General features: G+C 44.6%; 1 protein-coding gene across 1 annotated transcript in view; it reads right to left on the minus strand.

Annotated features, from left to right (window-relative positions):
- The window catches only part of BRINP1 (BMP/retinoic acid inducible neural specific 1), a 126,359-nt gene that overhangs the window by 32,821 nt on the left and 79,098 nt on the right, over nucleotides 1-14,440 (minus strand). The window lies entirely within an intron of this gene.

Genomic DNA, 14,440 nt, shown 5'->3' on the forward strand with positions numbered 1-14,440 from the left:
CCTAGATCCACACAGGGCCCGGTTGGTGAGGCCTCCAGCTACACTGTGTCTACTTAAACTTCTCAGGTCATGACCTCGGCCACCTCTGAAAGGCACACTCTAGTCCGTTACATTAGGACTGAGGCCACAGCCAGATCTGGTATATACCTTTTCCATTTTGGGAGAAAACCCTTCTTGAAAGCACAAGATTATTGTTTATTTTTTCTTGTTTCCTCCATTTCTTTTGTTCTCCTTTTTTCAAATATTGATGGACTCTATTTACGAAGCCCAAGTCCTGAGCTAGGCACTGAGTCTATAGAGATGAAAAAGACAAGATCCTCGCCCTTGGGGAGTTTACAGCGTAATCAGCAGGGATAGACACAGACACACATCATCATAACACAGCTTTCTGGGCCTGGAGCAGAGATGGTCCAGACGAGGCACCTGGACAGAGAGGACCGCAAATAACCTTGCCAGGGCAGCAGGGAAACCTTTAGAGAGGAGATGGCGTTTGGGCTTCTTGGAAGGTAAATAAGAGATCACCATGTAAAAAAAAAGGAACAGGAAGCGCATTCTAAAGAGGGTAGCAGCAAGAATAAAGATGTACATGTCTGGGAGTTGCTGGTGAAAAAACGAATTTGGATGGGTGGGGTGCATTGCTGTCGGGGAACATGTGTCAGAGGCAAGTGGAGGCCAAAGTGCACAGGGCTTTCTTGTATGCTAAGGGATTTGGACTTCATCCTGTGGATAATGGGATACTTTGGTAAATTTCGAGGATACGAGTGATAAAGGAGAGTGGTATAATTTCATAAGACCAGGGCATCATAAAAATAATATCAGTGCAGAATCCCATCAGAGAGGATTAATTTTTTTTTTTTTTTCTTCTTAGCTGTAAACACAAAGAAGCAGAGGCCCATGGAGGGGAAGTGACTAGCCCAAGGCTACAGGATGAACACTCCGGACCACACCTCATAATCTTGTCTCTATATCTGAGTAATCAAAGTCTTAATCTGGACAGCCAAGGATGGAGAAGGATCTATCTGGGCACATGCACTACTCATGTACCTCTGAGATGTCATCATAGCAGGCTATTGACTAGGGTGCCCAAAAAGAAGGACAACTCTGGGCTAAATTAATTCACGAAAGACATCTCTCCCCACCTCGTCTAGTGCCGCAGACAGTTTCAGCTACCGGTGCATATAGGGGTAATGGTTTAATGACCCATTGTGTGAAAAATAACTGTGTTCTTTGGATTAAATGTTTTTCTTATTCATGTTTTAGGGACACACCCTCATCCTACTCATCAGGGGCTTGCTGAATCAGCTCGGCATGTCTCTCATTGTACTTCACAGTTGTGTTTCTGGGATTTTTATCTTTCCCTCTCTCACTTTCAATTTTTTAAAAAATGAAGCCCCATCATTTCAACCTGTCTTCACCTGGCAGCTAAAAACAACTGTGTTCAGAGAGGCATTGTGGGGTGGAGTGGGGGGCGTCTGGGTGGCTCAGTCGGTTAAGCATCCGACTTCGGCTCAGGTCATGATCTCATGGTTCAGGAGTTCAAGCCCCGTGTCAGTCTCCGTGCTGACAGCTCGGAGCCTGGAGCCTGCTTTGGATTCTGTGTCTCCCTCTCTCTCTCTCTGCCCCTCCTCCAGGAGTGCTCTCTCTCTCTCTCTCTCAAAAATAAATACTGAAAATATTTTTAAAAAGGCATTGTGGGAAAGAGGATGATGTGTTCGGCACACCTTACTGCAGGGATGCAGAAGGTAGTTAAAAGCTGGGCATCGCTAGTCAGGCTTCTCTACTTACTACCTAGACATCTCAGGTAAGTCACTCAACCTCTCTAAGCCTCTGCCTTTTCTTTTGTAAAACAGAGGTGCTTTTAGGTTGTTGAGAGGGCTAAGTGAAGGAATCCCTGCAAATCGTCACAACAGTTCCTGGGCACACGGCAAGCACCCAGTAAATGCTATTCGTTCCCATTTCTGACGATGATGATGACGGCGATACTGTGATGGTGAAATCCCTCCTGTGACTGACGTTTTTTAAAGTTTCAACAGAACCTTCAGGATACGCGAACGATAGCTGTGGGCAACCAGAAGAAAATCCTCAGCAGGCAGTCTGGAGTTATTTGTAGAGGAGGGTTTAGAATTCTGTGCCTGTTGAAGCAGCATGGTGGGGGGGGGGGGGGACGGCTATTCAAGAAGGTGTATCCATATCAGTATGGGCGAAAGGGGTTCTAACAGACAATGGAGCTACAGGGCTTGGGCACCAGCCGGCTGCGAGAATGGGTGAACTCCACACCAACGAGCAAGGGGTCTGCACGAGTCTGAGTGATTGCTGGGAAGGGCTCGCAGCATAGGAGCAGGAGACAAACACCAAACGATGGGGCCAATCACTAGAGCGAGTCCCTGCTCAACTAAGTCTGCAATTCTTTCAGAGCATGCATTCCTGAGTCATTTTATCTGTATCAGGGTTTTTCGCTTCCAAAGCAAAATTTATTTTTAGCTGATCCCAATCCCCTATAGGCATCTGAGTCTACGGATTGGGGTTAAGTTTCTGTTGGAACTCTATAGACTATACTCTCAGTCCTATTTTTCTAGCTTGCTCATCATTTTCTTTCTCCCTTTTGTAGGGGATAAAATATTCTATTCTTGGTCCCAGCCCAAAAGGAATTTGGGGAGAGCATTTTTAGAAAATTGCGTCAAATCATTTCTCCGTTTGGCAAGGATACAAAAGGCAGTATTACCTACCCCGTTTAATGCAACTGAAAACAGATGAAGTTTTGGGTTGGGGGGTTTCTGGGAGCAGCTGAAACACAAAACTGATTGCTCTTTAAAAATGGAAACTCAGATCATGCCGAGCTGTCTCTGAGGCAGAATCTCCTGGGCAATTTTGAAAGAGAATAATGAAGACATAGCAATTAAAAAGCACTTTTCTGCAAAATGTCATTACTGTTTAAAGTTACATAACCATTTCTACGGCAGCGGAGGTTCACAGAGCAGTCACCGCCGCAGTCGTCTCCTGATGACCTGTGTCCAACAAAGAGGCCCATTGCTGACCTCCTAGGTTGGCGCCTGAGTACCACCGGCTTCAATGGGAGTCATAAATAACTTGGAGGGAGATTTGGCCTGTGGAACCACTGTTTGAAAGATATACAGCTGCCGGCTGGGGTGGAATATTCTGGCCCCACAGTTCCCAAAGACACACAGAGAAATAGAGAGAGAGAGAGAGACAAGCTGAGAAAATCAGAGACAGAGAGAGGTCACCATTATGGGCAAGCATGTAAATTTTGCCTCAAAACACCCAAGAAGGCGATGGCTGAGAGTTTCACTTGCACACCCAGTGACTCGTGCTGAACATATGGGATATCTCCCCCAATCTCATTATACTTTTTTTTTTTTTTTTTTACAAAAAATCTTGTTATACTTTAAAATGGAATGTGTCACTGTTCCGCGAAGTGAGTGGGCAATGTAGATATGGGAACATCCACATCATCTTCTTTCTCTTTTCTTAATTTTTGCCCTGTCTCCCTTAGTCCTCCTCCCACCTCACCTTCAAGGCAGACATCTCAGGATATTTCTTGTGTTTTACATCCAGTCTTTGTGTGTGGAGGAAGGATTTCTCCTCTGTGTCACACGATAGGCTATCTCTATTTCCTCGCTTCCTCTCTCCTTATTTCTTAATATTCTATTCCTTTGTTTTGTTTTTTTTTTTTGAAATATACCAGGCATCCTTCTCTTTCCTGGTCCTTCCCTTGTGCTGGTCTTGTTCTCCCTAGAGTCTTTGCAAGTGTACCTCCCAGGGCCAAGAATATTCTTTTCCCAGATCTCTGCATGGCTCCCTTGTCCTGCAATCCAGACCTTCCCAGATGACCCATATTAAAAAAGCCTCTTCTATTTTCATCATAGAATTAGCTACTGACAGAAATCATCTTATGCATGTGTTTTTGTATTTGTTTTCATCTTCCCCATTAGGGAGTGGGCTTCCGGGGGACAGGAGCCCTGTCTGTCCACTATAGATCCCCCAGAGTATAAATTAAGGCCAAGGCCAGTATAGGTTTTCATTCAACAACCGTTCTCTTTTTCACCCCAACTGAAAAACAAAAAAACAAAAAAACAAAAAACAAAACATTGGTCTCTAAAAACTCTGAGGATATTGGAATCGGCCCTAAGTTGGCCTAAAGCCCCACAACCAAACTAACAAACTCAAGATTCAAATCCCAGAATTCTGAGTTCCGAAACCCTTACGGGCCCTCCCAGCTCTCTGGCATGAAAGACTGAAAACTGAGACAAACTCCTGCCTCAGTGTTCTCAAGGTGCCCCTGGCCCAGGGTGGCCTCTGCAGGTGTCTTAGCCTCTCTCTGAAATTCAGGCTACTTGCCTGTGAAGGGCTGTTGGGAAGAATAAATAAATGGGAAAGGCATAAAGGGCACCCAGCAAGAGCCTGGCTGCTATGGGCTGAATGTTTGTGACCACCCCCACCCTCTCCCCCCTCTCCCCTGCCCAGTTCACAAGTCGCAGCCCTAACTCCCAGAGTTATGGTATCGAGATGGGGCCTTGGCTGGTCATTGGGTTTACATCAGGTCACAAAAGTGGGGCCTCCGTGGTAAGATTAATGGACTTGTAAGAAGAGTACGAGACAGGAAAGCTGTCTCTCTCCCTCTCCCTCCATGAGCACACACTAAGGAAAAGCCACGTGCACATGCAGTGAGAACACGGCTGTCCACAAGCCAGACACTGAATGGACCGGCATCGTGGTCTTTGACTTCCAGCCTCCGGAACTGTAGAAACGAAGGCCTCTCACTTCAACGATCCAGTTTTTGCATTTTGTTATAGCAGCCCGAGCAGATGGTTAGCATAATTAAGTGTTCAATAAATGGTAGGTCCCCCCATTTATACATCAGAACATAATCCACTCCCTGAACCAAACCTGAGTCGTTCTTGGAAACATCCTCTTGAGTAGCCCCCTTTGGACCAGTAGGAGACATGTCCAGAGTGCATCATCTCTTAATACCATTACAGGAATTGCCACGGGTCTCCATTTTTCATCCTTCCATTGGTTATACTTCAGCGAATCTTCCTCCCTTTCATCTTTCCTTCTTTTCTTCTCTCCCTCTGTCTTCTTTCCACACGTAGGCCCTCCCGTGTGCCAGTAACAGCACCATAGACACCGGGGTGAAGAAAGCAGGCATTCCCTGCCCTCATGGACCTCACGGTTTAGTTAAAGAAGCAAACATGCAAACAAGCTGCTTGGATGCACGGAGACCAGGGCTCTACCCAAAGCACAAAGTTGCTCATGGACCACAAAGGAAAACACCTAACCCAGGCTGGATTAGGGGCACAGACACTCTCCTGCAGAAAGTGGCTTTTGGGCTGGGACCTAATGGACTCACAGGAAATTACAGGACGAGGGGTCCACAAAAAGAGCCGTTTAGAAAGTGGGAACAGCGGGGAGTGGAGTAGAAGAAACAAGAAGAAAGTGGGAACAGCCTGTACAAAGGACTCAAGCAACAGAACTCCTTCCAGCTAAGAACCTACCTGACCATCACCCTCCTTTCTGAATAAGGTTCACCTTTTTTTGTTTTTGTGTTTGTTTCCAGGTTCCCTAGAGAGGAGATGAAAGCTTTCTCACTGCCTCAGAGAAGATCAAGACTCCTAAGGGAAGAATGACAGGGGGCAGAGATCTTCCAGCTTATTAGAGGAACAGCATTGCTTACAGCAACAGAGGTCAAGGATCCTTGTCCATTACAGACCAAGAGTTTAGCTGGGAGTCAGAAAAAGCAAAGAGGGCTCACTGCATTGTTGATTTTCAACCACTGGGGAGCACTAAAGTAACAGACGAACTTTCTGGGGACCCCTACATTGAATTCCTTGGTGCCTTCAATGACACGGTCAGTACAGCTGTCTGAAGCAGACACCTGGTCCAGGTGACTGCTCGGTGAGCTAGAGAAAAGAGGACCCAATCAACAAAAGCTGAAAGCACCTCTAAGATCTGCCGAGGGTAGTCCAGCCTTCATCTCTGACCCTGATCTGCTCTCTTTTGCTGTTAGGAACTCTTAGCCTCCTTCTCTTCTTTCAACAAGTAGTACGTGGGGATTTGTTGGAGGAGATGCTTCCATTTTCCAAGGACACCAAGGGGCTACTTGGAGATTCAAAACTAAAGCATAAAATCCAAGTACAAGAGACAAAGGCCCGAACCGATGATTGAAACGTAAAAAGCAGCATCACGTCTGGAACATAGTAGGTGTTTAATAAATATATCTTACATTTTGAAGAAGCCAGTCATCTATTATGAAGATGAAAGAAAATGACTCTGGAGACAATAATTAGGGAAGACTTCGTGATGTGTGTGGGATGTGGGTAGATCTTGAAACAGGAGCATGGTTTTTAATAGATACAGAGGGAGCCACAGCATTCCCTGCAGAGGGTGTACCTTGAGCAAAGATGAGTCAGTGTGTGAATACCTTGGATCAATCAAAGTCTTGTTCAAGGCAAGGACCATATATCTTTCTGGTTTTGCTTGTTTGTTTGCTTGCTTGTCTTTTGGATGAACTTTGTTTTATCTTATTCTATCTTATCGTAATTACCTAAAATAGTAGTAGTTTTGATGGATGTACTCTTTTCTGACCTAGTTCATTACGTATTAAATTCACTTTTTTTTTTTTTTTTGGATCAATCAAAGTCTTGTTCAAGGCAAGGACCATATATCTTTCTGGTTTTGCTTGTTTGTTTGCTTGCTTGTCTTTTGGATGAACTTTGTTTTATCTTATTCTATCTTATCGTAATTACCTAAAATAGTAGTAGTTTTGATGGATGTACTCTTTTCTGACCTAGTTCATTACGTATTAAATTCACTTTTTTTTTTTTTTTTTTTTTTTTTGGTGCTAAGAGGCAAAGGGAAAAAAAATACAAGATTCTATTTTGGTTGAGTGGCAATATTGTTCTCTCCTGTGCTTGCATCAGAATGTGGCCCCCTGTTGATATCTCTGAGCGCTACAGAAGTCTGGCTGTTGCCTGGTACCCGCTAAGTTCTGCTTGTCAAATTCTGTCCATTTCCGAAAAGCACGGGTTGGGGAGAACGAGAAGTGCACCTTTCGCAGAAAGTCAGCCTGATCCCCTTCCTTGTGAAAGCCCGGGGATCTCAGACTGGCAGATAAAGGACTTTATGGCTCCAACAGCCATTCTGAACTCCAGTGTAATGAAGGCATGCAGGTCAATTACCCATCTGTTTGTGTTTCTATTGCTGTGAATTACAGTATCCATCGCTGACAGCTCATTGGAGTGGAATGAAAATAAGACGATAATTCACCGGGTGAAACCGTGCAGAAAGGGCGAAAAGGCTATGATCTCATTCAGAAGTTCAGCCCTGTCTCCGTGATGGGTCATTTGCACTGGGAGAAATGAAGAAAGGCAGCTACCTGGGGGGAAAGTGGGTGGGTTCTGGCGCCCCCTTCTGGACAGAGTAACCTTTGTGTTCCCAAGGATCAGCATCCATTCTGCGGGATCTTAAGGAATAGACTTGGAACCCTTAGATGCAAGATTCAGGTAAACGAAGTTCAGCACAATAAAAGCAAAACCTTTTTACCATCAGGAGTTTTGAGGGATGAAACAGGTTGCCTTAGTAGGTAGAAGACTCCTCATCATCGGAAGCATACAAGCAGAATTTAAAGAACCCAGGGCCCAAATGGCATGTGGTTATCACTAACCCATATTCAGTTCTCCTCCCTTTCTCTTTGAAGAAATTACACACACCCCACCGTCCGCACTCAGATGGGTTCATGTGACACACTTTTGCCGATGAAATGTGAGCGCAGGTGAGGGGTACAACTTTCCAAAGCAGAGCTATAAGAACCAACACGTGGGTTTATCGGTTTCTCTGTCCCACCACCACGGAAAACAGCCATATTCCACATAGAGGCCACCGGAGGAACAGAATCACAATTGACTTGTGACCATGATGCAGCGTAAGCAAGAAATGAGCCTTTTCTCTTGCCAGCCACTGAGATTCAGGGATTGTTCGTTAGCACAACACAACCAAGCCTATACAGGAGTTGGCAAACTATGGCCCATGGGCCAAATTGACCTGCAGCTTATTTTTGTAATTAATTTTATTGGAACACAGCCACACAGATTCGTTTCAGTACTGTCTATAGCTGCCTTCACATTACAATGGAAGAGCTGAGTGGTAAGAACAGAGATAACAAAGCCTAAAACATTTACCATCTGGCTCTTTGCAGAGAAAGTTTGCTACCTCCCCTACTAGCTGACCATTAAGGTCCCTCCAATCTTGATTGTCTATGCATCTACTCTGTGCTGTTGTTCATTCACTTATTTTTATTTACTTTTTAAAATGTTTATTTATTTATTTTGAGAGAGAGAGAGAGCAGAAGGAGGAGAAAAAAAAATAATAATCCCAAGTAGGCTTCAACACTCAGTGCCGAGGCTGACGTGGGGCTTAAACCCACGAAACGCAAGATCATAACCTGAGCCCAAATCAAGAGTTGGATGCTTAACCAACGGAACCACCCAGGTGCCCCATTAAATGACAATTTGAACTTTGAAAAAGCAAATGTGGTCGGACTAAGCTATGAAATCACCAAGGATAAGGAGGCCAACATATATTTTAAATTCAATTTCCCAGGGGCGCCTGGGTGGGTCCGTCGGTTGAGTGTCCGACTTCAGCTCAGGTCATGATCTCTTGGTTCGTGAGTTTGAGCCCCGCATCGGGCTCTGTGCTGACAGCTCAGAGCCTGGAGCCTGCTTCAGATTCTGTCTCCCTCTTTCTCTGCCCCTCGCCTGCTCACATTCTGTCTCTCTCTCAAAAACAAATAAACATTAAAAAAAAAACTAAATTCAATTTCCTAAAATTTCAACATGAAGATACCCTTACAGAGGGTGTTAAGAAGAGGTTGATTCTATTTAATTATACGCTTCTTCACAGAATTCATGATAAAAACCCAAACCTGACACCTATCAAACCCTGTGCTACAGATCCCCAGATCAGTTGATGTGTCCAAATCTTCTCTATTTCCCTTTCCTTGCTACAGCCTGCCACACCACAGCCACTGGCCCTCAAATGTAGAAAGTCGCCCCCGTTCACATTTTGCCTCCAGCTCTTAGTAACCGCAGGACCTTGGGAAGTTAAGATCAAGAGGCTTAACTTCTCTGATTCTCAATTTCTCCATGAGAGCTTCCATTGTGGGGGTGCAAGTAAAAAAAATCAAATAAACCATTTTGTATCTTGTGGTGGTATCTTGATTACAGAACGGATATTTCAAGTTCACAGAACTCTTCACCTCGAAAGGGTGAACTTCTCTGTATGTAAATTAGACCTCAATGGTCTGGAGAAGAAAATCAATCAGATCACACAAGCGAACCTCTTGGTACAGGACAGTTGCTCGACTAACGTCATTTCTTGTCCTCACCCTGTTTTCTACTGCTTTCCCTGGAGGCCTTTGGCAATCTCAGGCACCCCCTCTGTCAGTACCCAGAAACACCTTGCACACTTCTCAAATTTTAATAGAACACCTATCACACCATATTATGTGCTTGTGTTCATGCTCCTCCTGGTCTGTGATCTCCTTAAATGCCAGAGGCAATGCCTCGTTTGTGTTCCGTCTCCCTGTCAGCTATAGCACATTAGTAGGTTCCTAGTCAGTGTGTTTGAATGAAGCTGAGTTTAGACAGAACATGTTTCAGGGAAGACCGTGGTTTTCTTCTGCCCTGTGCTTGGCATGCTCCTCCTCTCTACAGCCCTCCTTCCTGAGCAGGCCCTGTGTCACCTTCCCCACCATCAGAGCTTGAAATCTCGAGCTATTTCAACTTTGACGCAGTAGTGACAAGAACAGGTGTTCAGAAACATCTGAGTAAAAAAAAAAAAAACACAGAGACAAAACAAAACAAAAAAAACAGAAAAAAACCCAAAAAACAAGAAACAGAACAAAAAAAAACCCCCAAAAAACATCCTAAGAGAAAAATGCTGCTGAAGGTGTTTCTTGACTACGAATTTTTTCACACATACTTTGTTTCGGGTCCATTGCTACAAATTATGATTCTTGAGAACTATAACTGTTTCCTATATTTCTTGGCATTCTTTCCAAGATATCAAGCAAGATCACAGTAGGTGTGCAAACATAAAACTGCTCAGTCCAGCAACTATTAGTGAAGTCTGTCCACCCTCCAACTTACCGAGCCAGGTGCTATCCTAGATGCTAGATATGGAAAATGAATAAAGCACAATTTTCTGATCTCGGGAGCTCCAGTTGGGTGAGAGAACAAGATTCATAAAGATAAAATTATAATAACACACACATGCAAATGTATGCAAGATTCAGTAGGAGAAAAAAGAAGACACTTCAACTTTTATCAGAGTAAAAGTGTCCAGAAGAGTTATTTTGGACAAGACTGAACCAAAATGGTATGAACAGTCAAGCATTTTCCAAGTTGTATGCTGCAGAGCCTTAGATCTGCAAGTGTAACCAGGATAAAATATATTCAGGAAACTCCATATTTAATCTACCTCTTGAGACTCATAATGTATATTAGCATAGTTAAGGCACTGAGAAGTCCTGCAGTAAATAAGTGCGGTTTATGCTATTTAATACTGATGTTTCAGTATTATTGAGCTTTTTTAAGTTACTGCATGGTAACAAATAACCTCAAAATCACAGCAGCTTATAACCACAAAGGTTTATTTCTTGCTCTGTCTCACGTTGGCTGGGCTTTGGCTCTGCTCCAGACGTCTTCTTCATTTTGGATCCAGACTTGAAGGAGCGGCTTTGCTCAGGGGTACGCCATTATCATGACAGAAGGAAAAGAGCAAAAGCCAAGCCAGACAATGTCTCCTCATGCTAAGGCGGGGCATGGGTTATGTCCTCCCACATTCTATTGGCAAAAGCGAATCACATGGCCAAGGGCAATGCCAACTAGCCGGGAAGTATACATCTCCCACAGGACAGCACCGCCAGTCACACGGGGACGCACTGGTGTACATAATCCTTTTAGGGGAGGGAACAATGGGATAGATTAACTTGTTTTTGCATCAAACCTTTTCTTAAAAAAAATTCAATTACCATATGATCCAGTGATTCCATTGTTAAGGTATACAGCCAAATAACTGCAGACAGGCATTCAAACAAAAAACTTGTACACCAATGTTCCTAGCGGCACTATTCACAATGGTCAAGAAGTGGAGACAATCTCCAGGTCCACCAGCCCATGAATGGGCAAACAAAATGTGGTATATCTATGCAATCAAATATTAATTCGGTCATAAAAGAAAAAAGTAGTGATACATGCTACAATACGGGTGACCCTTGAAAGCGTTCTGCTAAATAAAAAGAAGCCAGACACAAAAACCCCACATATTGTGCTACTCCATTTGTATGAAATATCCAGAAAAAGCAAATCCACGGAGACAGAAAGCAGACTAGTTGCCTGGGGCTGGAGGGAAGCGAGGTGGAGAATGACTGCTTATTTGAGGTTGTGAGAAAGTTCTGGGACTAGTTGGTGACTGTTGCACAGTAACTGTGAGATGCTTAGCGTCCCTTAATGAATTGCGCATTTTAAGATGGTTATGATGCTGAACTTAACGTAATACATATTTACCTTCATAAAAAGACTAAGATTCCAAATACATTGATGTGACAGTTCAAATTACTTTAAATCAGTACAAATTTATTGAGCACCTACTACGAGCTAAACACTGAACTCCAGAGAAGTGACTAATGAAGACATTAAAAAAAGGGTATGGCTTCTACTCTCAGGGATCTTAACTACAATTAAATAATGCCACATCCAGTTTTGCGCATAAGACAAGCTAGAACATATCTAGGAGCAGAAAAAGAAAAGCAGGTGGACAGTGCTATGTTTGCAGTGTCAAAGGACAGCTTAGTTATGACCAAGATGAATTGTGACAGGAAAAAAATAAGGATTGACTTCATTATCTTAAATATAAACAGGTGCCTTAGCCACATGGGATCAATGAATTAATTTTCATGGGTGGTTTATTCAGGTTTGAGGTGCCCTGATGCCTGGTTTCTGCCCAATCAATGAGACCAACCAGGAGTTCAATGAGACACGGTTGTTAAAATAAACCAAATCACCACACTGTTTATCAGCCAGGATTCCCTTGCTGTACGCCTGGCCATGAGTTCATTTGAAAAGTATAGACCCTGCAAGACTACAATGCCAAGAGATGAGGGGCTAGGTGGCTTAGTCAGTTGAGCATTCGACTCTTGATTTGGGTTCAGGTCATGAGCTCATGGTTGTGAGATCGAGTCCCGTGATGGGCTCTGTACTGAGCGTGGGTCCTGCTTGGGATTCTCTCTCTCCCTCTCTCTTTCTCTCCCTCTGCCCCTTCCCCAACCATGCCTCTCACTCTCTCCCTCTGTCTCTCTCTTTCAAAACAAAAACTAAAACAGGGGTGAGTCCTGAGATCACTTCTCTCAACATCAGCTTAGATGCCATCAGAATTTCCAACACTTTCTGTACAAGTGTGAGTCTTGAGTTACCAAATGATTCCAGATGTCCCCAGGAAAGTGGCAGCACATTTTATAGTCATGTACACTGGGTATATTGCAAGGCCTTAGTAATCTGTGTTCTAGGGGTATGTGATCCTGGTTCTCAGTCTTTTTGGGAATATGACAATAGCTATAGAAATGGGGCACCTATAAACATATACAAGTTAGCAAGTAATTTTAGGAAAAGCGTAGACTTTCCAAAGTAAATAGCAGAGCCTACAAGCACACAGAAAGGGCTATGGAATTATTTGCTCTAATAAAAATCATAGTTATGATTCATATGCTCCAGGTTGAGAAACAATATGGTTCAAGAGCATTGACATTGAATGGACTTGGGTTCAAATTCTTATGCTGCCACCTACAAGACAGTTACTTAACATCTGTGAGCCTCAGTTTTCAAGTCTTCAAAATGGGTCTTTGGTGAGGTATACAGGAGATCTTGATATAGAGAAATGAGCTCTTTGCCCGGCAGATGAGAATCACGCAGTAAATCGTAAGCATAAGTATTATTTTATATCCGCCCTATTGGTTTTTAGGTCAGGTGCTTTCTACATGTTTTCCAATGAAATGCAGAACAAAGGCTCTGCCACAGAGGTGTTTTTATGCCCGTTTTGTAGAGCAGAAGACCTAGAGAAGCTCAGAGGGTTAACTAGTCCAAGGTCTCATCACCATCAAGCCTGCCCTCCGGATCCTCCTGATTCTATCTGCGTTCCGACTGAGCCTTTAATTGACGCTTCGATCCACTTCCTAAGAGGAACTCCGGTTGTCCTCATCACAAGGCCGAGAACAGAGTGCTCCTGGGCGCATGAAGGAAAACCAGCTTGGATGCGGCCAACTGGGTGGACGTCAGCAGCCCCCTCAGTCATGAAGACACTGCCCTTTTATTCAGTGGGCCTTCCGGACAGACAGAGCCGCGGGAAGGGAGAAACACGGAGCCCCATCAGTGCCTCCAGGCGCTGCTAATCAGACAAGAAGGGCCTAATCACAAGCCCCTGCCCGCACCCTGGGCTCTTTCTGTGGAGGACCTACCCCGAAGCTACCGACCGGCATTGGCAACAATCGCTCGGCCTTCCACCCTGGGGGCCCGAGGCCACACGGGGTGACAAGGGGTGAGAGAGGAGGGGGCTTTGTGGACAGAAAGACTTAATCATGTCCGGTGCCCCCTTCCTCTACTACTGCAGTTGGGCAAAGACTTATTCCCATCGTACCCACATCTAGAACTGTGCTATGCTGACTCAGAGCCTCCCAGCAAAGTCAAGCAGGCTTGGGGCCCAGGCAACAGGGAACCAAAAGCCAGGGGGACCTCAGGAAGGTTACCTCTCTGGGCCTCAGTTTCTCCATCTGTTTGATGGGGAGCATGATCCTTATCTCTCAGTTGGTGGGAGGGCCCAAGTGGCTAATGGATATACACACAATGCCTAAGAGGGAGTAGCAGCAGAAAAAAGTATCATTTCTGACATTTCTACACTCTGTTCCTCTGTTTCTGCTACTTGTCGCAAGATGAGTTTGGGCATTAATGATGCCCAGCTACTGAGGAAAGGGATGGTTGATGCTACTTCTCTTCCTCAACCTCCTCCTCCCGCACTGTCCTCCCTCCTTCAAGTCCTTTCTGCCCTTCACCCTCCTCCCTCTTCTGCCCTTCGCCCTCCTCCCTCTTCTGCCCTTCGCCCTCCTCCCTCTTCTGCCCTTCGCCCTCCTCCCTCTTCTGCCCTTCGCCCTCCTCCAAGTCCTTTCCCCTCTTCTTCTCCCTCTCTCTCCTTCCCTCCACCTCCCTCTTCTTCCTCTCCTTCTGCCTTCCCCTAGTCCCCCTCCTTCCATTGCTACTTAAGCACCAATCATAAGGAAACATTCAATTCAGCAAACATGTATCGAGTTCCTATGTCCCCAGCACTGTTGAATATAATGAAAAATAAAGTTGGCAAGGCAAAAATCCCTTTTCTAAAG

This window comes from Lynx rufus, unplaced genomic scaffold, assembly GCF_022079265.1.
Source record: "Lynx rufus isolate CCGP_SWC_20201006 ecotype Redwood Valley unplaced genomic scaffold, mLynRuf1.p SCAF_10, whole genome shotgun sequence".
NCBI lineage: Eukaryota > Metazoa > Chordata > Mammalia > Carnivora > Felidae > Lynx > Lynx rufus.